Source organism: Canis lupus, chromosome 33 (assembly GCF_048164855.1).
Source record: "Canis lupus baileyi chromosome 33, mCanLup2.hap1, whole genome shotgun sequence".
In the NCBI taxonomy this organism is placed as follows: domain Eukaryota; kingdom Metazoa; phylum Chordata; class Mammalia; order Carnivora; family Canidae; genus Canis; species Canis lupus.
In genome coordinates, this window is record NC_132870.1 from 21,406,365 (window position 1) to 21,431,151 (window position 24,787).

Consider the following 24,787-nt stretch of genomic DNA (forward strand, 5'->3'; position numbering starts at 1 on the left):
ACATATCTAGTAAGTGATCTGCAGCAAAGCGCATGTTGTTTAGCTTTATGCCATAGTTTTCTCAATTTAATCTTAGTAGAGCATTCTGACAAAAGTCCAAGAACAAAATAATATCAACTGGGTTGTTAAATAATGTAGCCACTAGCCATATGTCTATTAAATAAACTTCAGTTTATTTTTTTACAACTTTAAAAATTTTTTATTTATTTATTCATGAGAGACACAGGAGAGAGGTGGAGACACAGGCAGAGGGAAAAACAGGCTCCCTGCAGGGAGCCCAATGTGAGACTGGATCCTGGGACTCCAGGATCACACCCTGGGCCAAAGGCAGATGCTCAACGCTGAGCCACCCAGGCATCCCTGTCTACTGAAGTTTAAATTAATGATGATTAAATGTAATTTAAAAGTTTATTTTCCGGTTGTACTAGACACACTTTACGTGTTCAATAGCTACATATGGCTTATGGTTACTGAGCTCAGCAACAAAGCTGTAGAACATATTTATCATTGCAGAAAATTATTTGGAAAGTGCTGATCTGGAAGATTACTGGATATAAGTGTGAGATTTTGTGAAAGGGATTTGGAGGTGTTATTTGGGGAACAGAGTCAAATAACATACTACATGAGAGATGTCTGTTTTATTCTTAAGTAGCAAATTAGGGTGATTGTTAAGGTAAGAATCATGGTCAACACAGTGCGATTTTCTTCTAGTCTTAATGTATACTGGGGAGTGGCACAGGGATGTGCGATGACTCCCCACCAATTATGGAAGGTTAGCATTCTGAAATGCAACTACCCTCTATCTTACCAATAATGTCAAAATATTAATTTATTTTTTATTCCTATTGGTAATAAACACCTGTGGAGAAGATAAAGATGTGATTTCCTATTTTCACATATTATCTTCTATTTCCTTTCATAGAGGAATATTTTTCCTGCCTCTTCAACTTTTCCCTTTTCTGCCAAGGACAATGCAGCACATCCAGGTTTCTGGAAAAGGCAATGTGAAGTCAAAGACCTGCCTCCTATAATGTTACCTTTCAGGGTTCTCCCAGAGAGAATCGGCATTAGGTCAAGAAGAGTTGTGAATTTGAGGGTGCTACTCCAGTAATCATACATATTCTATGGCTCAGATGGCATGACTTCATGGCCTAAATTTAGAAATGAACTGATTAGCATATCAGTAATCCCAAATTATACCTCTTCTAATTCACAATCTTAAAACATATGTGCTCAAAATACTAGTTAAAAACTATAGTAATTTCATGTTTCATAAAGTTAATTTAATGCATACTCCTATGTTGACAGGCAGCTCCCTCTTACTGTGCCCTAAGACCACATACCATAGTATTAATGATTCCAGTGGCCTCAGAGGCAAAGTATACACCAAAGCCTGTCATTTGCACCACCACCTGCTGGATGGGCTTCTTGAAGTTCTAAGGGTTGAGACAGTCAGTGACCTCTAATGCTCTTTCCCAGGGAGATTTCCTCTCATTATGTCCACCCTAATGATCCTAGAAGCACCAGAGGACTTGCATGGGTGACAATGGCTGAGCCAATTCCTCTAAGTCCAAAGATGATGCAGGTGGGACTTGAGTGACCTTCAAATTCAGAAGATAAACCTCTTTATTCATTCAAAGCTGGTATACTTGTGTTTAATAGAAAAAAGCCACTTTAGTGTTATCTCTTATGGAAGAGGAGTTCTGACAGTATTGCTCCCAGAATGTAATTGGAGTGACTGAAAAACAACATAAAAGTACATTTTAACCTTTGCAGTGTTAAACATAGCTTCATGCCTTTAGGCACCTCACTGCTTATGATACAGCCTTTATCTATAGGATGAGCAGCATCCATTTTCCCACTGCAGTTTCTTTTTATTTATTTATTTATTTATTTATATTTATTTTTAGTTTTTTTTCCCACTGCAGTTTCATGCATGATAGTATATTTAGTGAATGTGCTAGTGTCATAATGTGTTAGTGTCATAAAGCTGATAGATCTTCCTCTGCAGATAAATCTGCTGGTTCCATCTAACATTAATCCAGTGGGAGAAAGAATACTGTTTCACAGATATATAAAGTGATAAGCAGAGAAATATAAGATTTTAGCTCCTAGTCAATACCTGTACCAATGAAAACAAATTGGGTGAAAGGAGATCAGAGAAATCAGAATTAACTTTTTCTTCAAGCATAAATTGTCCTTGTGGAGCAATCTGGAGCCTTATTCTCTGCATTCTGGAAGAAGGAACATTAAGACTTTATCTCCTAAGGAAAGAAGAACAAGAAAGTGCTTACCGGGTTGGGGGAGGCATTGAATGCAATAAATATCATATTTATTGATAGGAAATTATTTATAATAAATGTTACCATTTTCTTATAATGATAATAAGTACTTTTGAAGTTAATTATCATTTCACTTTCAAATAGAAACAATGTTATTATAAATGAATCTTCAAAATACAAAATAAAAATTGAAGATTTGTCTTTAATAACATTGAGGTTCAAATGTAATAGACAGCTATCTAAGTCTCAGAATGACACCAATATTTGTGGTATGAAGCTTGTCTGTTTTGATTAGTGTTCTATCCGAGATGCCTAGCAGAGCATTGCACATTATTAATGTGCTTAATAAATATTTTTTGAAAGAATGAATTAATACCCCTGTGTTAATGCTAGAATTAATATTCATCATGAGGTATTATATTAAGACCCCAGAATTTGAGGAAAGGAAGCCTGTGTTTTAATCCTAGCTATGCTATTAAGTAGCTAAATCAAGTGATTAATATAGGTAATTTGCTGAAGCTTCTGTTTCCTCATACACAAAATGGGAATAAAATATCTGTGACATATATATATATTAAAGATTGTATTTATTTATTCACAAGAGACACAGATAGAGAGAGGCAGAGACACAGGCAGAGGAAGAAGCAGGCTCCATGCAGGGAGCCCGACATGCAACTCAATCCCGGGTCTCCGGGATCACACCCTGGGCCAAAGGCAGGTGCTAAACCGCTGAGCCACCCGGGCTGCCCATCTGTGACATATGTTTGTTATTAGAATAATAGTTATTAGAATAATATCTGATATTGTAAAGCGGTTTGAAAAGTGTTTGAAATATTAATTGTATCCAATGCAGAAGAAGTAACTACAAATTCTGGAGGAAACTTTATTATAGATGATGCCTACTTTAGACAACTTAAAGAATTATGTGTATGTATGGGTGTGAGTGTGTAGTGTGTGTGGGTGTAGAAAAAAACTCAATTGTACATATTTTTAACATGTTGGAAATACTTGTAATTTTTAGTTTAATTTGGGATATGTAAACTAGAGATAATCTCTATGAAAATGAATTAAGAAGAATTTTTCTTTGGGCCTTTATAGTCAAATACAAAATTAGAAGATCCTGAATATTAGTCTGCTTATATTTTATATCTAGTGTGTGAATGCATTTAAATTTTTTTGTCAGTATGTGATGTGTTTGGCTCTCTTTTTAAAAAAGATTTTTTTTATTTATTTATTTATTTATTTATTTATTTATTTATTTATTTGACAAAGAGAGAGCCAGAGCACAAGCAGGGGGAGTGGCAAGCAGAGGGAAAGGAAGAAGCAGGCTCCCCGTGGAGTAGGGAGCCCAATGTGGGGCTCTATTCCAGGACCCTGGGATCATGACCTGAGCTGAAGACAGGTGCTTAATTGACTGAGCCCCACCAGGCACCCCGCATTCGGCTCTCTTAATCGTGATGTGAAGGAAACATCAGAGAGTAAGTTAGGAAAGGAAAATTTACTGGGTTGACACTGTATTTTGCCCAGTTGCTTACCTGATTTTACATTGGTTACACTTTCTCCAGTAATTTCTATGACTCCAGCTCCCCGATGGCCCAAAATTACAGGAAAAACTATTCTCTTTTTACTTTTCAAAATGTGCATATTAGAACCACAGAACCCAGAAAACAGAATCTGAAAGGCAATTAAATGATTGGAGGTAAAATGATTGTCATAAATTGGATCCTTCAGAAAAGTGCAATATTCCCTAGGCTAGAAGTAGAATATATTCTTTAAAGCCTGGACTATAAATTTGACATGTTATGATTCTGTCCATGTAGTATAGCTATTTCAGAAAAAGGACCAAAACACTTTGTCCTGTGTATAATTTTCCCAAGGCCTCTGTAACATCACAAACACCACTGAAGTATTTTCTAACTTTGCCAAGAAGAGCTCTGTGGGTTTCTGGGGAAGACGGTGGAGGATCCTAAGCTCACCTTGATCTACAGATGCACCTGGACAATACCCACCTTAGTGTATATAACCCAGAAAACACCTGAGGACTAGCAGAACAAGTCTCCATAGCTAATTGAAAGTAGTAGAAAGGGTGGAGACATGGTTGGGAACCAAACCTGTGAGATAAACCACAAAAGGGAGGGACACCATAAGCATGGAGAAGGGAGAGGAGCAGACTCTACTCAGCACCCCAGGTACAGGGGACCTGCACTGGGAAGAAGAATCCCCCTAACATTTGACATTGAAAACCAAGGGTGCTTAACTTTGTGAGTTTTTACAATCAGTAGGAGTTAACACTAGGAACCTTAAAAATTAGCTGACTTGGCTTTGGAAGAGCCAGAGGATGATTGGAAACCAAATCCCCGCCCTTAAAGACACAGCATAACACTTAATTCTGCTGAGATACAGCATAGAAGCAGAAATTTGAAGAAAATAAAAAAAAAAAACCTGGAGTATTTGGGAAACTTCATTTACTAATCTCAGTACATTCCTGAGAGGGGCAAGGATCTTTAGGAGACTTTTCCAAGAAAAAAGGTGACAGGCACCATTTCTCTCCCCTGACCCCCCCCCCCCAGCCTATATACACAGACACCTGTGAGAACCAGTGTAAACACACTCCACCTAGCTTGTTAACGCTATGCACCTTGTGTCCCTGCTCTACTGTGGATCCATTCCATCCAACCTACCCCATTCGACAGGAATCTATCCAAAGCACACCTAAGTGTGGCAGTATACAAGCAGCCCCTGTGGGGGTGAACACTACTCCAAAGTGATTATTGCCCTGGGGACAAGGGAGGATAACATCAGTTTGACTGCAACCCCAGCAGTGGGCTGGTAGAAGACATCTGGTCTGACTGCAAGCCTAGCCCACCAGTGAAAGCCTCTTAGGGGACAAATCAGGGAGAGTGCCCCGTGGTTTTGTGTGACTGCAGTTCTGCCAAACATCTGGTCTGACCCATCTCAAATCCAAGGTGGTCCCAGACTAAGCCCTTAACAACACAGGGACCAATCCTTGCCCATGATAGGCATTGAGAGCTGTCATAAGTGACTGGTTTGAAGGCCAACATATCTCAACCACAAAAACAGGTGCACACAACACACAGAGACATCCCTGAAGTGCCAGGTTCTGGTGAATAGGGAACATCACACAGCAGAGTACTTTAAGACCTCTTCTTTGTGAGGCCACTATTTTCAAAAGCAGGAGACTTAGGTGGCTTTCCTAACTATTCCTATTCTAAACATAGAATTAGACAAAATGAGACAGAAGGATATGTCCTAAATGAAAGAACAGGACAAAATCACAAGAGAGCTAAATGAAACAGAGATAAGTAATGTCTGACAGGGAATTTAGAGTAATGGTCCTAAAGTTACTCACTGGACTCGAGAAAAGAGAAAGAAAAAGAAAAAGATAAGACCAATCAGGGGCGAAGAACTCAATAACTATAAGTAAAAATACAGTAGAGGGAATAAATAATAGACTAAAGGAAGCAGAAGAAAGGAACAGTGAGCTGAAAAACAAAGTAATGGAAAGAAATCAAGCTGAACAGGAAAAAGAAAAAAGAATAATAAAAAATGAGAATAGCTTAAGGGAACTCAGCAACACCATTAAGTGTAATGACATTTGCATAATAGAGATCCTAGAAGGAGAGAAAAAAGGGGCCAGAAAATTTATTTGAAGAAATAATAGCTGAAAACTTTCCAAATCTGGGTAAGAAAACAGACATCCAGATCCAGGAGGTGCAGAGATCCCCCAATAAAATCAACCCATAGAGGTCCACATCAAGACACATAGTAATTAAGATGGCAAAAAATAGTGACAAAGAGAGAGTTTTAAAAGCAGCAAGAAGGAATTACATACAAGGAAAATCCTATAAGGCTATCAGCAGATTTTTCAACAGAAACTTTGCAGGCCAGAAAAGAGTAGCATAATATATTCATAGTGCTAAAAGAAAAACAAACAAACAAACCCTGCAACCAAGAATACTCCATCCATCAAGGCTATCAAACAGAATAGAAAAGGAGATAAAGAGTGTCCCAGACAAACAAAAGCTAAGGGAATTCATCCACCTCTAAACCAGTCTTGCAAGAAATGTTAAAGGAAGGACTCTGAGTGAGAAGAAAAGGTCATAATCAGGGTTTGTAAAAAAAGGAAAGGAAAAAAATTTCACAGGTATATACAAACATAACAAAAGATTAATTACTTATAAAACCAGTATGGAAGTTAAATCACAAAAGCAGTAAAATCAAGTATATCTATAAAAATCAGTCAAGGGATTCACAAAATGAAAAGATGTAAAATATGACATCATATACCTAAAACATAGGATAGGCAGTAAGATTTAGTGCTTTCAGAATAGGTTCAAACTTAACTGACCAAAAACTTAATACAGACTGCTATATGCATAGGATGCTATAGATAAATCTAATGTTAAGTACAAGTAAAAAAACTAGTAATAATATGCAAAAAAAGGAGAAAGGAATCTAGGCATATCACTAAAGGAAGCCTTTAAGTTACAAGTAAAGAGATCAAGAGAAGAAAGGAACAGAGAAGAACTACAAAAACAACCATCAAACAAGTAACAAAACAGCAATAAGTCCAAACCTATCAATAATTACTTTGAATATATATGGATTAAATGCTCCAATTAAAAAAAGATGGAGTGACAGAATAGATTAAAAAAGCAAGACTCCTTTATATGCTGCCTACAAGAGACTCATTTTAGACCTAAAGACACATGCAGATTGAAAGTGAAGGGATGGAAAAACATTTATCATGCAAATGGAAGTGAAAAGAAAGCCAGGGTAGCAATACTTGTATCATACAAAATAGACTTTAAAACAAACACTCTAGCAAGAGACGAAGAAGGACACTACATAATCATGAAAGGAACAATCCAGGAAGAGGATGTAACAAATACTTATGCACCTAACATGGAAGCACTCAAATACATAAAGCAAACATAAATATGGAAGAATATTGATAGTAATATAATAATAGAAGGAATTTTAATACCCCACTTAGATCAGTGGATAGATTAACTGGACAGAAAGTCAACAAAGAAACAGTGGCTTTGAATGACACACTGGACCAAATGGATCTAACACATATATTCAGAGCATTCCGTCCAGAAACAGTGGAATACACATTCTTTTCAAGTGCTGCTCATCTAACATTCTCCAGGATAGATCACATGTTAAGTCATTAAACAAGTCTCAACAAATTAATAAAAGATTAAATCATATTATGTATCTTTTCTGTCCATAATGTGATGAATCTATAAATCAACCACAAGAAAAAATCTGCAAAGAACACAAATATATGGAGGTTAAATAATATGCTCTGAACAATGAATAGGTGAACAAAGTACTCAAACCAGAAATAAGAAAATACATGGAGTAAAATGAAAATGAAAATACAATCATTCACTATCTTTAGGAGGCAGCAAAAACTGTTCTAAGAGGGACATTTATAGTAATACAAACCTACCTCAGGAAGCAAGAAAAATAAACAACCCAACTTTATACCTAAAGGAGCTAGAAAAAGAAGAAAGAAAACCCAAAACTAGTAAAAGGAAATGAATAATAAAGATTAGAACAGAAATAAATGAAACAGAAACTAAAAAAAACCAAAAAACCAATAGAATGGAATAATGAAATCAGGAGCTGGTTCTTTGAAGAGATCAACAAAATTGATAAGCCTTTAGCCAGACTAAAAAAGAAAAAAGAGGACTCAAGTAAACAAAACCAGAAATCAAAGAGGAGAAATAACCAACACAATGGAAATATAAATGATCATAGAAGAATATTGTGAAAAATCACATGCCAACAAATTAGACAACCCAGAAGAAATGAATATATTCCTAGAAACATATAACCTGACAAAACCAAATCATGAAGAAATTTGAACAGATTGATTACTAGCATTGTTATTGAATCAATAATCAAAAAAATGTCCAACAAACTCCAGCACCAAGTAGTGTCACAGATGAATTCTACTAAACACTTAAAAAAGAGTTAATACCTACTCTTTCCAAACCATTCCAAAAAATAGAAGATGAAGGAAAGCTTCGAATTCATTCTATGAGGCTAGCATTATATGATACGAAAACCAGGTAAAGACAGTACAAAAAAAAAAAAAAAAGCAACCATAGGCCAATATTTCTCCTGAATATAGATGCAAAAAACTCAACAAAATATTAGCAAGCTGAATCCAACAATACATTAAGAACACCATACACCGCGATCAAGTGAGATTTATCCCTGGAATGCAAGTGTTTCAATATTTTCAAATCAATTGACATGATATATCACAACAACAAAAGAAAGGATAAAAATCATATTAACATTTCAATAAATGCAGAAAAGAATTTGACAAAGTACAGCATCCATTCATGATGAAAGCCCTCAAAAAAGGAGGATTAGAAGGAACATAACTCAACATAATAAAGTCCATCATGAAAAGTCCACAGGTAACATCATACTCAATGGTGAAAAACAGAACTTTTCCTCTACGATGAGGAACAAGACAAGGATGTCCACTCATCACTTTTATTCAACATAGTACTGGAGTTCTAGCCATAGCAATTAGAAAAGAAAAAGAAATAAAAGGCATCCAATTTCATAAGGAAGAAGTAAAACTTCTACTATTTGCAAATACCATGAAGTATCATTGTAAACCCAAAAGACTCCACCAAAAAACTAGTAGAACTGATAAATGAATTCAGTAAAGGTACAGGATACAAAATCAATATATAGAAATCTGCTCTATTTCTATACAGTAATAATGAAGTAGAAGAAAGAAATTAAGAAAACAATCCCATTTAGAATTTCACCAAAAGAATGAAATACCTAAGAATAAACTTAATTAAGGAGGTGAAAGATCTGTACTTTAAAAACTATGAAATGTTGATAAAAGTAATTGAAGACAACACAAGCAAATGGGAAGACAATCTATGCTCATATTGGAAAAACAAATATTATCATATTGGAAAAACAAATATATAGATTTTTATAAAAGCAATCTATAGATTTCATGTAATCTCCATCAAAATACCAACAGCATTTTCCTATACAGCTCTGAAGATTAGAGCAAAGCAAAAAAGCATGCCATTTCTTGAATGAAAAGTTTCAGTCATCTTTTGGGCTCACTTCTTAGGTATTTGGATATCTAAAAGTAATAAATAAGATAGCAAACAAAAAAAAACTATAATGTGAGACTTTCAAGTGAAATGGTCTTTAACCATATTTTCTGGCTACAGTCTTCATCAAAAGAATTTCTATCACCAGAAGGAACAGAGCTTAACATTAAGATGCAGGTGTGTTCCTTTTTTCTGATTATAATCCTGCTGAATTGATATGAAGCAGTAATGTGTGCAGAGATATGTTACCAAATAAAGGATCCCAGTTCCTCTATTTAAATAGGAAGTCATCCATAAGAAATTATTCTACATGATTTTGAGAACACATGTTTTTCTCTTAGAATTTCTACACAAAAACTGCTTGGTTAATTAAATTCTGAATGCTATAGGGTTGTAACAGTTTCTGGATTTACTGATTTGGATTTTTTTTGATATTTTCATTTTAAAAGTTAAGAAGTGCTGCTGACTGGGGAGCCTGGGTGGCTCAGTTGCTTAAGCATTTACATCCAGCTCAGGTCATAATCTCAGGGTCTTGGGATGATGCCCTGCATCGGGCTCCCTACTCAGAAGGGAGTCTGCTTCCCCCACTGCCTCTCTCCCTCATCCTGTGCATTGTCTCTCACTTTCTCTCTCTCTCAAATAAATAAATAAAATCTTAAAAAAAAAAGTGCTCCTGATTGCTCCTTAGTGTTTATTGAATTTTACTTGCCCAGAACTCAATAAACCACTCTTTTGAGTTAGAAAAGAAATTCTATTATATTATAAAGCCTACATCTTCCTTCAGGAGGAAAGTCTTATTCATATGAAAACATAAAACACCAGGAGAGCTTAGCGTTAAGTTGCTATTGAGAAAGTTTTGGAGAAGAAAAAAATTGTTGTGTGATGGAAAACTTAATCTCAGCACTAATTCTTATATGTAAAAACAGTAAGAGAAAGAGCAGTAAGAAAAAGCTGGGGGGCAGGGGGAGCAAAATGGAAGTTCTACTCCAAAATAGTATATTCTATGAAAACGGGAAATAGAAGAAAATCCAGGCAAAAGGAAATTAAAGATTGAGGTACTAGAATTGGCAAAAGTGGAAAGGTTGGTGGGAATGGAAGAAACATTTATAATGCCCATTCTTTTTCTTTATTTTTAAAACAAACATTTACTGACCACCTGTTATGTGCCAGCCACTTAGGTGCTGTGGATAAAGATGAATAAGTCAGATAGTGTCCTGACCCTCTCCCCAGACAACTTCAATGAGGGGGAGGGGTATAGTAACCAAGTAAGCAGATAAACAAAGCAAAAATATCCTTTGTTAATTATTGTGAAGGAAACAAATACAGGAATAAGGGATAGTTGGAGGAACTTACCTTAGGTTGAGTGGTCAGCAAAGGTGTTACTGAAGAAGGGACTTTTGTACTGAGATAGAAAGACTGACAGTAACCATCAGAAATTCTGTTTTAGGTGTAAGGAATAGCAGTGCAAAAACACCCAGACAGGAGTTTGCATGATTAAGAACTATTAGAAGGCAGCATTGGCTGCCACAAAATGAGGCTGGATGGGGTAGAGAGTTGAGATGAGGATGACAAAACCTTGTGGTGAGAAACTTGGATTGTATTTCAAGAGCAGCAGGAAGCCTGTAAAAATTTTAAGCAGGGGAGTCAGAGTCTGGTTTGTTTTTGAAAGATCACCCTGGCTCCACCTCACACCATTTATAATAAGTAAGTCAAAATAGATCATGAACCTAAATATAAAACATTTAGAAAAAAACATGAGAAATCTTTCTAATGTTAGTTAGGCAGTAGTTTCTTAGCTATGACATCCAAGCACAAGCAACCAAAAAATAAGTAAATTGGAATTCTCAAATTGAAAAACTTTTATTTCAGAGTATTTCATAATGAAAGTGAACATACAACTTACAGAGTAGAAGACATTTGCAAATCATATGTCTAATAAGGGACCTGTATCCATAACATATTAAAACACTCTTACAACTCAATATTAAAAAGACAATCCAATTTTTAAAAAATGGTAAAGGACATGAATGGACATTTCTTCACAGAACACAGATGGCCAATAAGCATATCAAAAGTTGGGCTACCACGTGCAGAAGAATAAAACTAGACCATTCTATTACACCATACACAAAGATAAACTCAAAATGGATGAAAGATCTAAATGTGAGACAAGAATCCATTAAAATCCTAAAGGAGAACACAGGCAACACCCTTTTTGAACATGGCCACAGCAACTTCTTGCAAGATACACCTATGAAGCCAAGGGGAAAAAAAAGCAAAAGTGAATTATTGGGACTTAATCAAGATAAGCTTCTGCATAGCAAAAGAAACCATTAACAAAACTAAAGGACACTCTACAGAATGGGAGAAGATATTTGCAAGTGGCATATCAGATAAAGGGCTAGTATCCAAGATCTATAAAGAACTTCTTAAACTCAACAGCAAAGAAACAATCTAATCATGAAATGGGCAAAAGACATGAACAGAAATTTCACAGAAGAAGACATAGACATGGCCAACATGCACATGAGAAAATGCTCCGCATCACTTGCCATCAGGGAAATACAAATCAAAACCACAATGAGATACCACCTCACACCAGTGAGAATGAGGAAAATTAACAAGACAGGAATCAACAAATGTTAGAGAGGATGTGGAGAAAGGGGAACCCTCCTGCACTGTTGGTGGGAATGTGAACTGGTGCAGCCACTCTGGAAAACTGTGTGGAGGTTCCTCAAAGAGTTAAAAATAGAACTGCCCTCCGACCCAGCAATTGAACTGCTGGGGATTTACCCCAAAGATACAGATGCAGTGAAACGCCAGAACACCTGGATGAATTATAGCAGCAATGTCCACAATAGCCAATCTGTGGAAGGAGCCTCAGTGTCCATCGAAAGATGAATGGATAAGAAGATGTGGTTTATGTATACAATGGAATATTACTCAGCCATTAGAAATGATGAATACCCACCATTTGCTTCAATGTGGATGGAACTGGAGAGCATTATGCTGAGTGAAGTAAGTCAATCAGAGAAGGACAAACATATGGTCTCATTCATTTGGGGAATATAAAAAATAACTGAAAGGGATTATAGGGGAAAGGAGAGAAAATGAGTGGGAAGTATCAGTGAGGGTGACAGAACTTGAGAGACTCCTAACTCTGGAAAACGAACAAGGGGGTGGTGGAATAGGATCCAACAGTACATTAAGAAAATTATTCACCATGATCAAGTAGGATTTATCCCTGGGACACAAGGCTGGTTCAACACCCGTAAAACAATCAATGTGATTCATCATATCAGCAAGAGAAAAACCAAGAACCATATGATCCTCTCATTAGATGCAGAGAAAGCATTTGACAAAATACAGCATCCATTCCGATCAAAACTCTTCAGAGTGTAGGGATAGAGGGAACATTCCTCGACATCTTAAAAGCCATCTATGAAAAGCCCACAGCAAATATCATTCTCAATGGGGAAGCACTGGGAGCCTTTCCCCTAAGATCAGGAACAAGACAGGGATGTCCACTCTCACCACTGCTGTTCAACATAGTACTGGAAGTCCTAGCCTCAGCAATCAGACAACAAAAAGACATTAAAGGCATTCAAATTGGCAAAGAAGAAGTCAAACTCTCTCTCTTTGCCGATGACATGATACTCTACATAGAAAACCCAAAAGCCTCCACCCCAAGATTGCTAGAACTCATACAGCAATTCGGTAGCGTGGCAGGATACAAAATCAATGCCCAGAAATCTATGGCATTTCTATACACTAACAATGAGACTGAAGAAAGAGAAATTAAGGAGTCAATCCCATTTACAATTGCACCCAAAAGCATGAGATATCTTTTAATTATTTCAATATGTTTTTCTTTAGTTTTTGGAATGTGTCTGTAATAGCTGATTTGAAGTCTTTGTGAAATCAGACTCTGGGACCTCTCAAAGGTAATTTTGACCACCCATTCTTTTTCTTATTTAAAGGCCACACTATCTCCTTTATATGTCTCATAATTATTTGTTTAAAACTGGATATTTCAGATAATATATTGTAGCATCTCTGGATTCTGATTAGTTTCTTCTTTTCCTCCATTTTCCCTGGTGCTCACTGATATTGATGCTTTTGTTAACTTATTTGTTAGTAAGTTATATAGACTAATTCTATGAAGTCTATTTTTCAACTCCCCCACTCTCCACCGATGTAGGCATTTCTGATGTCATACCCAGCTTGTCATTTTACTCCTTGCTTTTATTTCTAAGCCTGACTTTCTGGAGGAAAGTCCTCGGATCAGCATAGCTTAATCTTTGGCTATTGTTTGATCAGTGGTTGTGCTCAAGTGCCTGGGGCCAGGAAGGCTTTTATTCTTTGTTGATGAATCTGCATGTATTTTGGAGAATGTTTTCAAGCTGCTCTATGGTCAGCCATGACTAGTATATCTCAGGTGCTGGCTCTGGTACACATTCGAGTAGGTGCAACTTAAGCACATGCCCTCAGCCTTCTGGACTCCAGGGATGAATGTGATTTTAGCAGGGCACCTTTAAACAGTGGCTTTTCTTGGTTCTCTCTGTTAAATTTGCTCTTCCTAGTTTTCTGGAGCTTTTAGCCTTCTCTTAATTGCTCATCACTAAGATTTCTATTGGTTTTGATTGTACAGTGCCTTAAGGCATGAGTTCCTCCACATTGTCTTCCAAATAAATTCAGCTCCCTTAGCAGAACCGCATTTGCCAATCTTTCTTTCCTGCCTTTCACCATGGTTAGAAATTCTATACTATTGCATCAGAGCTGGGTGTGGGGGTGACTTACTTCTTGTCCAGTGACACCTTTGACCTCTGTGCTGGCAAATGGTAGCCCAAGTTCTTTTCACATTACCCCTCTTGGTGTGGAACTTACCACTGAGAGCTGAGGAGAATGGAAGGTGGTCTAGGTTTGCAATGTCTGTAGTGAAAGTCTCTATGGGTGGGAGAAAGGAGTCCCTGTCTTCTCAGTCATGGCCACGGAGCTTAGAGTGTCTGCTTCATTAAAAACTGCATATCGGAATAACTTTATAATTGTGGGAAAAAAAGTTTGTGGGTCAACAATCACCTATATTGACTTTCAAAGTATTTTTAAGACACCAGATATCTAAAGCATTTAATGATATTTCAGCATTTATATATTTTATATACATGGCACTTTAACAAAATGAAATTATATATATAATTTCACTACTATATATAGTAATACAGATTTCAGTATAAATTGGAGGGAGCCTTAATTATCTTTAAGTGGAAAATGATATTTATTCTCCTAAAATTATAAAATTAGTGAATATGCATATCCACATCCATACTTGCTAAAAATCTTTATATTTACCTTGACTTGAACCTCATCTGCCTTGGATGGATCAACTTCGACTTCTTCATAGGTAGAGAAACATTTGCTATCTAGGCAATGGCTGCCTGACATATAATCTATTGGGAAAAAAAAAGATAAAATTGGTATTCAACTAAAATTGGGTGAAATACATAGATAAATTCACATGTATGCTGACAGGTCATTCTCATTACCTCACTTTGAAATGCAGATCATCTATTTCACTGAAAGCAATCATATATATATATGATATCTTATAATATAAATAAATAATAATATAAAATTGCTGTAATGTGAAATCAGTGATATCTATCTATAGAGAGGAAAATATGTGAAAAAGGAACAAACAAAAATATGTGGAAGCATATATATATATAATCTGTATATACCTATGCATATATCTCATGTCATTCTGTGATATCTATCTATCTCTCTATCTATCAATCATCTGCTAGTGCTTTGTGAGAGGTTGTGCTCATGCCCAGGCATCTGATAATATTTTTTATTCTTAGGGGATTTCTCTTTGATATTTCAAATGTTACAAGATGTTAATATTGGTGAACTGATGTATGGAGCACAGTTAGTTTATACTTCTGCATTATAATTTATAATATTAATCATTTATTTAAATAAGTAAAATTAGAATTCATCATATAAGAAAATTAGAAGAAAAGTTGGATATTACTTTGGATATAGGATATAGGATTTTGTTTTGTTAGGCCAATTCATTCTTATAAAATATCATGGGGTGCTTGGATGGTGCAGTTGGTTAAGCATCTGACTATTGGGTTTGGCTCAGGTCATGATCTCAGGGTCATGGGATTGAGCCCTGAGTTGGGCTCCATGCTCAATGCAGAAACTGCTTGAGTTTCTCTCTCCCTCTCCCTCATTCCCATTTTTCATTTCTCTCTCTCTCTCTCTTTCTAAAATAAATAAATAAATAAATAAATAAATAAATAAATAAATAAATCTTAAAAAATGTCATGTGGAACATTTCATCATGGTATTTAGTTCCTGTATCTTCTAATTCTTACTCATTTATTGCATTTTTAGTTTTGAATCTCTATGTAGTACAAGTTTAGACATTATTTATTGACTTTTTTCCTATATTAATGAGTGGCTGCACTTGGAGGATGATTTTAGCTTTATATAAGAATATTTTTATAGAATGATTAAGATGTTTTTTTAAATAATAGCATTTCTTATTTTATCATAATTATGATGTTACTTCTTAAACATTGGCTTACAAATTACCAGGAATACTTCCATTGTATAAAGCATGGTGTATTTGTATTTCAACTTCAACACAGCCTTAGATAATAAAGTTTTACCTACAAGTAAGATTATAACAGGACTACATTTCAAAAGCAAACCATGATTTACTTTGCTAGCTATTTCTGTGGAGATTTTAGCTTGCTCCATCATTCCCTCTGACTGGTGCAGAAGTGAGAGTTCCTGTGTCTCTTGTCACCAATCCAGACAGGAGTATTAGTGTTCTCATACCTCAGAATGACTCATAGTCACTACATACCAATCAGGGAGGGAAGGAGGAAGAGGGCAGAAATAAAAACTGAGGCAGAAAGGAAGAAAGAAAATGGAGGATGATAACAATCTAAAGAGAAAGGAAGGAGGGTTATTGAATGAAAAAAGGAAAATCAATAGGGTTTTAGAAGGAAAAAAAAGTTGAAGGAAGAATAACAACTTCTACAATGTATATGGTATTTTATGGTTTGGGAATTATATACCCATAATCTCATTTTATCCTTAACCCAACCTCTAGAGTAATTGTTCATATCATCACTCTATAGATGGAGAGACTGAATTTCACAAGGATTAATTGGAGATTAATTTTCACTGGAGCTCAAATAAGATTTCTGATCTCAAATTCCATGATTTTGGGGGGAAGAATTATGAAGAAAGATATAAGAAATGATGAAAAAAGAAAAATTTAGAAATAATGGTAAAAATTGATGAAAAGTAGCAGAGAAGTAATGAACATAGAAGGAACAAAATTAGGGGCACCTGAGTAGCTCAGTTAAGCTTCCAACTCTCGGTTTTAGCTCAGGTTGTCATTTCAGGGTCATGAGTTCAAGCCCCATGTCAGGCTCTGCATTCAGCACCGAGTTTGCTTAAGATTTGGTCTCTGCCCCTCCCCCATCCCTCTCTCTCTCTCAAATAAATATTTTTTTTTTAAAAAAAAGAATGAAAAAAATTAAAGGGATTAATTTAGAAAATAATTGTATTAGGATAGAAACCTAGCAAACTTTATGCAGAATTGGGTATTTAGTGGCTCAAGTAACCAAATATTCCATGTCATCTGGTTTTAGGATCAGAATGATCTTAGAATCAGGTTTCTCAACCTTGGCACTCAATCTATAAATATATATTTACTAATGCTTACTTTCAGGTACTTGCTGTGTTGATGGAAACAACAGTGAGTAAAAATGATGTAACCAAAACAGAGTACCTCTCCATCTCTGGTTGAAACTTGTGTCAATGTTGGCTTTATCTTAAAACTCATTTATTTTATCTCATTTTTCATTTGATCATTTTATCTTTCTGTCTCAGTATTTTTAATTTAAGCCTCCATTCAATGTTTTTCCTTTTTCTTTAAGCTTAAACTTTTTCTTTTTTCAAGAATTTTAAACATATAAGACTTGTTTTTTTAAAAAATTGTACATGATCATTGCATAAAAACAAATTCATAATGCTACAGTTATGAAGGTAAGAATTAGCTGAAACATCACAACACTAGCATAGGCACAATTGACTTTTGAGTGAACATCCTTTCAGACCACTTTCTATTCTTAATTATCTATCTATCTATCTATCTATCTATCTATCTATCTATCTATCATCTATTGAATCTCTATACATATGTATCTAAAAAAAGGTAGGAAGTCTTACATAAATGGGATAATATTTATACCAGTGTTTCTCAAAATGTCATTTACCAAGACCATCAGCATCAAAATACCTAGGGTTACTGGGATCTGCTAATGAATGAAATCACCTATCTTGGGTTTTAGAGAGTCCACCTTCAACTTTCCGTTTTAATCTTATCACTTACCTATTTTGGAGGATAATAGAATCATAAGAAAAAACAGAACAGGGGTGCCTGAGTGGCTCAGACAGTTAAGCATCTGCCTTAGGCTTGGGTCATGATCTCATGGGATCAAGCCCTGCTTTGGGATCCTTGTTTGGCAAGGAGTCTGCTTTTCCCTCACTTCTCCCCCACTTGTGTTCTCTCTCTATCTCTCTCATATTAAAAAAAAAAAAAAAATAGAACAGAAAGGTTTATAATGAAAAAACAAATTTTCACTTGTAACTTTTCTACACAGAGGCACATACACTTAAAATTTTCTCTTTTTCGTTCAGGTATTCCATACAACAAAATAATATGCCTATATCTTATTTGATCTTTCAACTTTATTTATTTTTTAAAAGATATTATTTATTTTATTTTATTTTTTAAGGGTTTTAAAAAAATTTATTCATGCATGAGAGAGAGAGGGAGGGAGAGAGAGAGAGAGAGAGAGAGAGAGAGGCAGAGACATAGGCAGAGAGAGAAGCAGGCTCCATGCAGGGAGCCTGATGTGGGACTGGATCCCGGGTCTCCAGGATCAGGCCCTGGGCTGAAGGCGGCACTAAACCGCTGAGCCACCGAGGCTGCCCTGATCTTTCAACTTTAAACAAAATTTATTAATATATTGTGAAAGATACAGCCAACTCTCTCTTCTTCCTCCTTAGAGCTTTTCATCATTATATTATTTTTGGTTCTTCTATTGTTTACATTTATAATTTTTTTTTACATTTATAATTTTAAATTGAAATTATCTAGGGCAGATTATGAGTATTTAGTCCTTTCACTTTTTTATTCATATCCCAGGATAGGATAAGCCATATATTCCAAGAAAAACCAATGGTCTGAATGACAAGCGAAAGGACATGATAGGAAATAAGAAGAGATTGGGAAAGTAATAGGAAAGCCAGATGCAAGAAGAAGGGACCAAAGGGGTCAGGAATGGTTTCTGCCATCGTTCCTCATTTGCTAGCATTGGACACTTAACATGATATCATCTTCAGATGCTGAAGCATAAAGTCCTGTTAAGGTAGAATAAATTAGATTTACACAATGAGATATCTACCTCACAGCTATCAGAATGTCTAAAACTAACAGAGAAACAACAGATGTTGGTAAAGATTCAGAGAAAAGGAGAACCCTCTTGCACTGTTGGTGGGAATGCAAACTTGCACAACCACTCTGGAAAACAGTATGGCTCCTCAAAAAGTTAAAGATAGAACTACCTATGACCCAGCAATTGCATCACCGGGTATTTACCCAAAGGATTAAAAAATACAGATTTGAAAGGGTACATGTCCCCCAGTGTTTATAGCAACATTATCAACAATAGCCAAAATATGGAAAGAGCCCAATGGCCATTGACTGATGATTGGCTAAAGAAGTAGTGGTATGTTTATGTGTGTGTGCGTGCGCGCGCACGCGCACACACACACACACACACACAATGGAATATTACTCAGCCATCAAAAAGAATGAAATCTTGCTATTTGCAATGACATGGATGAAGCTAGAGAGTATTATGCTAAATGAAATAAGTCGGAGAAAGAGAAATACCATATGATTTCACTCATATATAAAATTTAAGATACAAAACAGATGAACATAGGGGAAGGAAAATACAGAGAGAGGGATGCAAACTATGAGAGACTCTTAACTATAGAGAACAAACTGAGGGGTGATGGAGGGAGGTGGGTGGGGGATGGGCTAAATGGGTGATGGGTACTAAAGGAGGGCACTTGTGATGAGCACTGGATGTTGTATGTAAGTGATGAATCAGTAAATTCTATTCCTGAAACCATATTATACTATATGTTAACTAATGAATTTAAATAAAATTTTGAAAAGAAAGAAAAGAAGAAATTAAGTTTATTACTTCTTTCACACTATATTTGAAAATTACTATTTTATGCCTTATTTCTAACAAATAGACTAGAAAATGGAATAATTTCTCTTGGGTCCTCACAGAAAAGCTTTTTATATTTTATAATGTGTATAATTTACAAGAATTTTCGTAAAAATGCACTAAGCTGAATACTTTCATTTTTCCTAAAACCAGTTTCCTTTGACAACTGTAAAGATCTGAACTTTCCTTGTGATGCTGAAGCATTTAATTATTCAGGTCTCCTTACCTCTCACTTTACTTTGGTTGTGTTTTAATCAATCAAGATGGGAGATGAGATGGGCCTCTGACAGGGCTAAATAAGGTCATTGTTTAGTCTGCTTGAGAAACAAAAATAGTAGTACCCTAATGTCTCAATTTTTATTTTATTCATTCCTTTATTAAGCTTTTAAAATTGTGTCAATATATGACATATCTTGGGTTAGTCACTGGAGAATAAAGAGATTAATAAGAAACTTGCAGTGTCTGCTCATCATAGATGTTCCCCCAGGTTTTTACTTGAGGATTTGAGTCAATATATGTATAATTTCCTACAAAATACCTAAGCTATACTGGCCCTATAAAACTGTGACTCAGGACTTGTCTGTTTCCTCATCTCTGTAAATAGGACGATGCACCAGATAACTTATTAGTAATCATATCTTCTTTAACTGTGTGTATTAATGAATTTAATGCAAATGTAGTTATGCAATGATTGAATAACCTGAATTTTTAAAATAGCTGGTAGAATCACCTTTTCTAATCCATTATCCTTTTTTCTTGTAACTTCAAACCCTGTCATTCTTTGCATTTGTGACTCTTTTAGCCTTTTGATCAAATTCTATTAATAGTTTCCTTCCAGTTCTTTCTTTTCTTCGATGAATATTTGTTGAGCAGCTACTATGTTTCCAGTCACACATGGATCTGACAAAAGAGATTCAAACAGAGGAAACCACTGCAGAAACTTGAGGTGTTAATGAGCTTGATGCATTTGAGGGATTCAAAGAATATCCTGGAGAATGTGGTGGGAAATGAGATTGGCAAGACAGGAACTTCTTTGGTTCAAGCAACAGTCTGACAACCTGTAGGCATCACAGGGGATCACTTCACACACCATCAGACAATTAAGAAAGCTTACTTTCAGAACTTTCATTAAGGACTTTAATTATGCACTCCTGAGTCTACTCATTGTAATAAAAACACTTCACCTTTTTTATTTTGGAATTATTTGATATTTTTATTTATTTCTAAATTTTCATTAATTTTTATTACTTTTTAAAGAGATTTTATTTTTATTTATTTTTATTTTTTTCAAAGATTTTATTTATTTATTCATGAGAATACACAGAGAGGAGAGAGAGAGGCAGAGACACAGGCAGAGGGAGAAGCAGGCTCCGTGCAGGGAGCCCAACGTGGGACTCGATCCCTGGTCTCCAGGATCACACCCTGGGCTGAAGGTGGTGCTAAACCACTGGGCTACCCGGGCTGCCCCAAGAGATTTTATTTTTAATTAATCACTACACCCAACAAAAGGCTTGAACTCACAACTTTGAGATCAAGAGTCATATGCTCTACTGACCAAGTGAGCCAGGCACCTCTGTTTTGAACTTGTTAATAGAGAACTTATGTAAGATCTTGTTCTGGCCTTTATCATTTGCTTTTGTCCCTCTTGTCACAAAGTGAGCAGTAATAACACCCTAGTATTTTTCTTCATTTTGTTCTTTTAGGTTGTCTACATTTTATAATATTGTCTAATGTTATATATAAACTTGTAAATTATATCTAAACAAAAATATTTGGTAATTAAGAAAGTTGAAATCATAGAAGAGATTCAGACATGAATGGTATAAGAAGATACTGTAAATTATTTGTATATCACTAGCACTCCATAGTCAAATTTGGCCAGATTTTATTCTCTAGATTTTTATTTTATTTTATTTATTTTAATTTATGTTTTAAATTTTATTTTAGAGAGGTGGGGGGCAAAGGGATAGTGAGAGAATCTTAAGCAGGCTCCATGCCCAGCACAGAGCCCAATGTGGGGCTCCATCTCACAACCCTGAGATCATGACCTGAGCCAAAATCAAGAGTTGAACACAACCTAGTGAGGTGCCTCTATTCTCCAGATATTTTAATAATATTACAAAAAAAAAAGTACAGAAAATTAGGTCACAGAGCAAAGAATTGCCAGCCTTATCCATTCACTCATTACAGGCATTTTAAAGGCACAAGCACTTTAAAGAGAAATCTTCTAGGCCTGAACAAGGAGTTTCCATCTCTAGGGCTGTAAACAGAGAGGTCTTTCTACTCTAGGTTTATTCTTTGGTCTGCTTAAGGCTGTATGAGGCAGCTTTCAATCATATTATCTCCTTGAAGAGTAGCTTTCTTTCAAAGCAAAAGCACATAGATTAGTCCCAAGGGAAGTTACTTAGTCATGAAGTTATAAATGAAATTTTATGAGAAACCCACTTAATTCCCCAAACTGACTGTGCCACTTTAATAGAGTAGTCCCCTCCTAGCTAACTTCCATGGCTGAGAAGTGAAGACTTTTTCCTTGATAGCTTACCTGTCAGTTTTAATTTTAAGATTGAAAAATTCAGTAGAAACAATTAGAAAATTAATTGATGATGGAAGGAAGGAGCATGCTTTAATGATTGAAATTATTTGAGGAATAAGAGATTGGGACCAGGGGCACCTGGTTGGCTCTGTTGTTTAAGTGTCTACCTTTGGTTCAGGTCATGATCTCAGGATCCTGGGACCCAGCCCCATATCAGGCTCCTGTTTGACAGGGAACCTGCTTCTCCTCCCTCTACCACTCCCACTGCTTGTGCTATTCCTCTCTCTCTCTCTCTTTCTCTCTCTCTCTCCCCCTCTCTCAAGTAAATGGATTAAATATTAAAAGAAAGGAAAGAAAAAAGGAAAAGAAAAGAAGTTGGGACCAGCACAAAACCACTCTGGATGTTCATTGTATTGTTTTCTCAATAAGGCCACAGACATCCTTTTCATACTGGATGTTTTGTCTTTTTTATACTTCTAATGTCTGCTTATTAACCTATATATTTTCTATTTTCTTTCCTTTCCTTTTTTTCTTTCTTTCAGTCAGGCAGTATCATTTCAGGCTCCTCCCTCCCTGCTGTTTCCAATATCATCTCTTCTGTTTCTAAGCTGCTTATTCTACTTTTGTAGCGATTTTTGCTTCTATCTCTTGTTTCCACTCGAATGTCACTACTGTAGTTCATGATCTCTTCCTTAGACTATTATAGTAGACTAATAATTGGGCTCATCATTATTGTCCACTCTTTACTCATGTCATCTCTCTCTGTCGTCACTTTAATTTTCTCAAGGCATATATTCTATTATGTCATTCTACTCTGAGTTTCTCGTGCCCTGTTCCCAATAACATTACGATATAACAGGGGAGAGTTTTTCATTCTACTTTTTCCTTTTACTGTTTAAAAATATGCAATACTTAGTATATCCCCAAGGACATACATAAAGAATAATACAATGAATGAACCATCATATACTAACTGCCTGGATTAAGAAATAAAACTGCCAAATACACTTAAAATCCTCTGAACCTCCTCTCCTCTTCTCTCTGATTACACCCTTCTCACTTCTCCTCCAGAAGTAATCAGTATACTGAATTTGGCAGTCACTATTCACATGTGGTCTTGGAACAAGCTAAAAAGAATTAATTTAATCATAATATACAGCTAAACAGTTTAAAAAATTTTTCACTAGAGTCCTGTGAAGATGAAAGTATTATTAGCTCAATTAGGAAAAGTCCAAGAGATAGGGCATTTAGATTATCCACTAAATGCAAGGCAAAAACCAAATCTTCTCATGACTGACCCAGAGGTCCTTTTTCAATAGTGTCTCCTTCTGTTTCTCACTAATTGGTTTTGGTCTTTTTAGCAAAGAATATCTCATTTGGCAACTATATAGTTGTGCAGGTACCATCCTTTTAAATTCTGAATCCCCAGCATAGCATGATTCTTCAAGGAGACCAGTTGGCCTCCTTGGTGGAAAATCAACTATATTTGGTCTCTTCCATTCCTGGAATGAGTAGTGACTTGTTATCCCAGGAATAGATGTCTAATTCCAAGTACAGGTTTGCCTTTTCAGCCTGTAAATCCACAGCCAGAACCACTGCCTGGAAACTTGTGGAATGTCTGATTCATAGGCATGGAATTCCACACAACATGGTCTCCAACGAGGGGGCTCACTTCCCAGCAATGGTGGTGGAGCAGTAGGCCTATAACATTGAAATATCCTTCTTGTATCATAAACTACCCAATCTAGAATTAGTTGGCTTAATAAAGTACTGGAATGGCTTTATTTTTCTTGTCTTTTTCTTTCTTTCTTTCTTTCTTTCTTTCTTTCTTTCTTTCTTTCTTTCTTTCTTTCTTTTTTTTTTTTAAAGATTTATTTATCTATTTATTCATGAGAAACACACACACACACAGAGAGAGAGAGAGAGAGAGCCAGAGACACAGGCAGAGGAAGAAGCAGGCTCCATGCAGGGAGCCCAAGGCGGGATATGATTCTGGGTCTTCAGAATGATGTCCTGGGCTGAAGTCAGGTGCTAAACCACTAAGCTACCCAGGCATCCCCTGGAATGGCTTTCTAAAGACAATGAAACATTAACTTGGAGGCCATAGTTTGCAGGAATGAGATAGCATTATTCATGATATAGTATATACATTAAATCAGGAGCCTCTAAATGGTGCTACATTCCCAATGTAAAGTCTACATGGGTCCAGGAATGAAGAGATAGAATCATTTATTATGCTTTTAATGACCCACTAGAGGCCTCATGCTTCCTGTTTCTGCAGTTCTGGGTTCCTACAGTGTTGGAAGTCCTGGCCCCAAAGCGGCCCAACAGAAAACAAGTCACCATGAGCTACAAGCTCTGGCTGTCACCAGGGCACCTAAGATTCCTTGTGTTTAGGGCCAGTTGGTATAAAAAGAAGTCACCATGCTGTCAAGGGTAATTGATTTTGATCAGCAGGAGGATGAAGGACCACAGTTTTCTCCCCCATTTGTTCATCTCTTT

At 36.0% G+C, this 24,787-nt stretch overlaps 1 long non-coding RNA gene across 4 annotated transcripts in view; it reads left to right on the plus strand.

Annotated features, from left to right (window-relative positions):
- The window catches only part of LOC140623971 (uncharacterized), a 121,756-nt gene that overhangs the window by 79,961 nt on the left and 17,008 nt on the right, over window positions 1-24,787 (plus strand). The window contains exon 5 of one of the 4 annotated variants that reach the window (XR_012023541.1): window positions 13,292-13,359. The exons of the other annotated variants lie outside the window; for them this stretch is intronic. This is a non-coding gene — a long non-coding RNA (uncharacterized lncRNA). The remainder of the gene's footprint in view (window positions 1-13,291; window positions 13,360-24,787) is intronic. 4 annotated transcript variants of the gene reach the window in all.